Raw genomic sequence first — 6,823 nt, forward strand, 5'->3', positions numbered from 1 at the left:
GGAGCGGGAGGGTTGGGAGTTCAAGGTTATCTTTTGAGCTGGTAGCTGTTAAGCTAGAGTCACCCAGGAGGAGGGAATCGCGATTGAGAAATTGCCTCCATTAGGTCCGCCTGTGGGTAAGGCTGTGAGGGGGGCATTTTCTTGAGTATTGATTGATGTGGGAGGGCACAGCCCACTGTGGGTGGTGCCACCACTGGGTAGGTGGTCCTGGGTTCCCTAGGAAGGCAAGCCAAACCAGCAAGCCAGCAAGCAACGTTTACACGGGGTCTCTCCTTCAGTTCCTGCCTTGACTGCCCTTGATGGCAGACAACCCTGTAAGCCAGGCAAGCCCTTTTCTCCTCAAGCTGCTTTTGGTCTGAGTGTTTTATCTTGCTTCAGGGATGCGCTGCGATCAGTAAGTGTGAGCCAAATACAACCCCTGAGCTGGTTCACTAAGTGTTTTAGCATAGCAACAGAAAGCAAGAGACACTCGAAAACAAAACAAAGGAAACCAGAAAGGGCAGAAACATCATCTGCGTGCCCTGGCTCTGCATTTTTGCTATTGCCTTGGTCAACTTAGCCATCGCTTCACCTGAAACCATGATCGCCAAGCGAGGGAATAGCAAACCCATGCTTCCCTCTGAGACCCAAGGTCTACAAACCCTCCTCCGCCCCACAATAACAGATGCACATTTCCAGTACCTGAGCCACAGTGCACGGGGCTAAACCACAGAGAAGCAAACATCCATATGCTTCTCACTCACCCCTGCCATGTCTTCCTGCTCCTCTCAGTCACCCCTACAATGCCTTCTGGCCCTCCTCACTCACCCAATGCCTTCCAATGCCCCTCATTCCCTCCTGCAATGCCTCCTGACCCTCCTTGCAACCCTCAATGCCTTTTATCCCCTCTAACTGGCCCCTGCAATGTCTTTTGGCCCTACCCTCTTTCTTAAACGCTTCAGAACTCATTCATGCTCCTACCACCTCCTACACCTCAGCTTGGAAAACCCAATACTCTCTTCATCACCAGTTTATCCTTCTCCTTTTAATCCAGTTTCTGAGCATTTTACCTAACAATTCATTTATTCACTCAGCGGACAGCCCTGTGCTCTGCCTTTCTGGTCCACTTTGCATCCAGCTACTGCACAGCATTGACCTGTGTTTGTTCCTGATTTTCTTCATTGGTGTAGGAGAACCAGGCTTGCAACCATTGCATAGTTTCATTGCTTGACAGGGCTGGATAACAATCTACCAATATACCACATTTTCTTTAGCCATTCATTATTTGATGAACATTTGTGTTTTCATTTTTGCTATGTGTGAGTTTTTGTGTGAATGCGTGGTTTGGGGGAGTGGGGACTATATACTCGGGTGTGGAATTTCTGGACTATATGTGTTCAGAATTGTAAGGAGCTGCTAATTTTCCAGAGCGGCTGTAGGGTTCTAATGTTGTACATTATCATTAAAATTGGTTTCTGTCCTTTTGATATCCTGGTAGGATAGAGTAGCACATGCAATCTTGGTTTACACTTCTCTACTGACTAATAACGTTGAACATGTTTTTCAGGTGCCCACTGGCAATTTGCATGTTCTTTGGGAGAAATATGTGCACAGTCCCTGACAGTTTTCCAGCTGGATTATTTGCCTTTGTGTTATCAAATTCTTTATATATTCTAAATACAATTCCCTTATCTAAGAGTGATTTACGAATACTTTCCATGATACTTTTACTTTTCTTTCTTTTTTTTTTAATTTTTCTTGAGGATTCTCTTAAAACTTCAATTTATCTTTTCTTTAGTTCACTTTCTTTCAATGTGTCTAAGAAGGCTTTGCCTATCTTAAGGTCATGAAGATTGACCTATTTTCTTCTAAGACTTTTATGACTTTTAGCTCTTTTAGGTGCTAGGATCCACTATTAATTTAAATTTCTAATATATTTCATTAAAAACATTAAAGACTTGTTTTATTTATGTGTATGTGGTGGGGGAGAGTAGGTACCAGGGAAGCCAGAAGCCAGAAGAGGGCATCAAATCCTCTGTAGCTAGAGTTACAGATGGTTGTGAACACAATGTGCCTAGCTGTTTAAGATTTGGCTCACATGGTCAGAGGAGAATGCAGATGTGAAGAAAATCAGGTTCAAACTGAGAAAACCTCTGAACAGATTACAGTGTGCTTAAAAATGTGCTTAGGTGCTAAGAAAAAAAAGAAAATATAGACAGTTATTGAAAATAAATAGTTTAAAAATAATAAAATCTTTAAAGAAAAGGTAAAATAACATATAAAAATAAGCCATGTAAAGACAGGAAATACACAGGGTAATCTGGATCATGTATGGTGCTTTGTTGAGTTTAAAATTTTTAAATGCTAATTTACAAAAATAGCTGCTGCAAGACATTGGATTATGAAAATTGCTGAACAAAACCAACCTATGTATTTTAAGAATGCCTTAACTTCAGAATGGAAGTCAGAAAACATGTTGCATTGGGGGAAAGATTTTGCCTTTTTTCCAACAGGAAACAAATATTTATGGGTTTCTTCAAAATTAACAAAGATCAGATTTGGTTGTGGGAGACTTCCTGCAAATCTTTGTTACAGACATAAAAAATTAAACAAAATGAAAACTACAAGGCAGGTGATGTGTGTGCTGGCCCCTCTACATGGGATCTGCTCTGAAACCAGATGAGAAATCATAAATCTTATTGGCTACAGAGTCCTTATGACAGTTTGGTTATGCAGCCCAAATGGACTTATAAAGTTGACAGACACCTTTTACCTGCTCAAACATACAACAGAAAATCATCCACAGCTGACTTGTGCACACTGCATATTCCACACTTACCTTTATTCTCTATGTATTGGTGTTTTGACTGCATACTTGCTACAGTATCACCTCCCCACACACATGTTACCATTTCTGGGCTCATCTCTATTATTAAAAGCTGGACACTTAAGATACTTCATTCTAGCCCCCATGGAATGGATTTCTGCTCTGGTTGCCTTGCTGTTTGTTGGTAACGCAACTCAACTAAATATGTGAAGTCTGCAGTGTGGGACCAATAATGTCTCTTAGGTTTTTTTTGTTTTCTGTTTTATTTTGAATTTTTATGTTTCTTTTTTCCTTTCTTACTTGAATGTGCATGAGATGCCTGTATGTATACATGTGTGTAGGTGTGTAGACGAATGTTTGTACAGGAATATGTGGATGCATGTGTGTGTTAGTGTGGAGGCCTGAGGAGGACATGAGGAGCCTTCCTCTATCACTTTTCACCTTCTTGGTAGAATCCCAAGCTCGTACATACAAGCATTGTAGCTAGCCGGTTCACTCACTGGACCTTGTCTCCTTTTTCAAGTGCCGGGATTACAGGCTGTGTGTGGCCATGCAACCGAAGTTTATTTGGGTGCTAGCTCCAACTAGGATTCAGCTTCAGGTGTGTTAAGTTGTGGTCTTCCTAGTGCCCTGACACTAACACCGGCGTCTCTCCGTGCGTGTGTCCCAAGCTCGGCTATAAGTTGAGTGAGTCCCTCCTCAGAGCAAAGCTTCAAGATTTCAAGTTGCCCCTCCAGGGAGAATAGTGGCCATGGTACCTGAGGTTAGGGAGGTTGGGGTGCAGGGTGGGGAGTACTGTCGGAGCCCCTAAAACCACACAGAATCCTGCAGTTCTTATATCCCAAGTTCAGTAGTTTCTCATGAATAAATGCTTCTTAATTTGTTATAGGCCTTTGGTCATTTCTTTGTTTTTACCAGTTTTAACTTTTGGGCTTGTTTATTTTGTTTTAGAAGAGGCGTTTTCACGCTCCTCACTCAGTCATTCCAGACGTTGTCCTGATCCCATCACTCTGTGGGCTTTCCCCCTCATGACACTAAGTGAATACATATTTGACGATTGGTTTTCTTAATAAGAAATAATCCTGGGGCTGGAGGAATGGCTTAGTGCTTAAGGGTGCATACTGCTCTTCCTAAAGACCAGAATTGAGTTCCAACACCAATGTGGAGAGTGCGCAACCACCTGCAACTCCAGCTTCGGGAATCTGATGCCCTCGTGTGGCCTCTACAGGCACTGCACTCATGTGGCATGTTCACATGCATGCGAGCGCGTGCGCCTAACATCCCCCCCCCCCCCTGTGAGGCCTGAGCCTTCCCAGTTTCTCCTCTCCCTCCACTCACCTCCTGCTTCCTTTGGGCTCCAAGTGAACAAAATTAGGCTGATTAGAGCTGGGTTCTACTGGCTTACGTTAGATTTGGCCTCTGCAATTTGAGGCAGCAAGGAAAACCATTCTCATGTCTCCATAGCGAGCATCAGAGTGATACAGTCTCTGGGAAGGCAATCTGGAAAGATACCTACAGAGTTTCTTCAAGTGCCTATGCGTTAGGGGCTGGAGAGATGGCTCAGAGGCCAAGGGTAGAGCACTGACTGCTCTTCCAGAGGACCTGGTTCAATTCCTAACCCCCATATTGTGGCTCACAACCGTCTGTAGCTCCAGCGCCAGGGGGTCTGATGCCCTCTGCTGGTTTCTGTGGGCACCAGGCACACACACAGCACACAGACATACATGCAGGTAAAACAGACAAGTACATGGTAAGTAAAGTGCTTTAACTGTCTGCCCTTTGAGCCTTTGAGAGTGAGTATAAAATCTGTTCTAAGAATGACCCAAGGGCTGGAGAGATGGTTCAGTGGTAGCTAAAAGCACTGGCTGTTCTTCCATAGGACTCTGGTTCGAATTCCAGCACCCACATGGCAGCTCACAACCGTCTGTAACTTCTGTTCCAGGGGATCTGGTGCCCTCTTCTGGATTCTGTAGGAACTGCAAGCCCATATACATAAGTAAATAAATCAAAAAGAATGACTACACATTGAAAAAAACTCACCAAGGCCAGCTGGCCTGGGTCTGAAAAAGCATGGGATAAATCCGGACTAGCTGAACATAGAGGACAATGAGGAATACTGAGAACTCAGGAACAATCACAGTGGGTTTTTGATCCTACTGCACGTACTGGCTTTGGGGGAGCCTAGGCAGTTTGGATGCTCACCTTTGGAGACCTGGATAGAGGTGGGCGGTCCGTGGGCTTCCCACAGGTCAGGGAACCCTGATTGCTCTTCGAGCAGATGAGGGAGGGGGACTTGATCGGGGGAGGGGGAGGGAAATGGGAGGCGGATGGGGGGGAGGCAGAAATCCTTAATAAATAAATAAATAAATAAAATAAAATAAAAAAAAACTAACCTAAAATGTTTCTGGATCTATACTCAGGAAGTGTGCAGACCAGATCTGTTTAGGAGACATACAGTCTGCCCAGTAGAAGGCATTTAGGTCTGATATTTAGCCATCTGGAAGACAGAAAGGGGATCAGACTCAAGTCCTCATGCTTAAGGAACAAGCACTGTATTAACTGAGCCATCCCCCAATGGCCACTTGATATTTCTTTATGAATGTACATATTTGATTGCTTTTCTCAAAACTTCACATGGGCAAGTCTCGTTTCTGACTTTGTCAGTAATTGTTTTTAAGGCTGGCCAGAATGATCAGCACAGAGACCAGGCGGAATTGGAATTTCTTGACTACTTTTTTGAGATAGAGCCTCAGGTACCTCAGACCAGCCTTGAACTTGCTAAGTAGCTGAGGATGACCTTGAACTTTTGATCTCCTTGCCTCCACCTTGCAAGTCCCAGGATCTCCGGAATATGCCAAAATGCCATTTCACGTGGTGCTGAGGGCTAATCTGGAGCTTTGTGTGTACCTGGTTTGTGCTCTACCAACTAAGCCACATGGCCAGTCCCTTCTGAATAAACTCTCAGACCTTAGCGAGCCCGAGAGAGAAACCTCCGTGTTAGAGCTGACAAAACTAAGTCCAAGGAAGATAAATGACTTTCCTAGAATCACAGGTCGATGGGACAGAGAAGCAGTTCTGGAACTCATTCATTCATTCTTTCATTTGTTCATTGTGTCCTAAGTGCCTGCTATGTTCCAGGCACTGTCCCAGCTCTGGAGATAGAATGATGGAGAAGACAGCCCCTGACTTCCTGAAACACTGGTATTGTGGTAGCAACAGCCCATAAGCAGATAACCCAACAGATGCCAACAGCTGGGCTAGTGATAAGTGCCACAAAGAAAGCAGTGCTTCTCAGACCCCACCCCCGACACACACACACAAATCCCATAACCAGCGAGCACTCCAACCCTGGCTTTTGGCTTCTGGGGGCAAGGAGGGCAAGGCTCTTTTCACTACACCGCAATGTCTGCCCGAAGTAAACAAAGCCATAATTTATGAGACTCCCTCAGCTGCCCGTGTGTGCACTTGGTGGAGCTGACACCCCATGCTGTCCTGAAAGACGGCCAACATCATCAGAAGCAGCAGCTGACTGGCTTGCCCGCAAAGCAGGTGTCCCAGCACTGGCCACCCTGGCCTCTGCTGCCTTGAAACTTCACATCTGGTGCCCAAAAAGAGGAGCGTGTTGAAAAAGGACAGCTATTGAACCAGTGGAGTGAAGAGGGCTGGAGTTGGCCGATTTGGAGGATGATGCAAACCACAAGGGGACAGTACTCAGAGATGACCAGGGAAAACAAATGGACTGGAGCTGCAGGCGTGACTACTGCCTGAGCATCCCCTGCATCACTGGGGAGGCCCCGACACCGCTGGGGGGTTGTTTACCCTTTGTCAGTCATGGCATCCTCTGATGTCTGTGCTTCCCTCTGTATTGTCCTGGTCGAGCTGTACCTGAAGCCAGTGTTTTCTATACACACAGAGAAGGGCACAGCCCATCTAGAAGCCAGGGGTGCTGAGGGATTAGAGGGAGCTAAGGGAATCACAACTCAGCATGATCCCAAGGACACCCACTCAAACACTGGG

This window comes from Microtus pennsylvanicus, chromosome 18 (assembly GCF_037038515.1).
Source record: "Microtus pennsylvanicus isolate mMicPen1 chromosome 18, mMicPen1.hap1, whole genome shotgun sequence".
NCBI lineage: Eukaryota > Metazoa > Chordata > Mammalia > Rodentia > Cricetidae > Microtus > Microtus pennsylvanicus.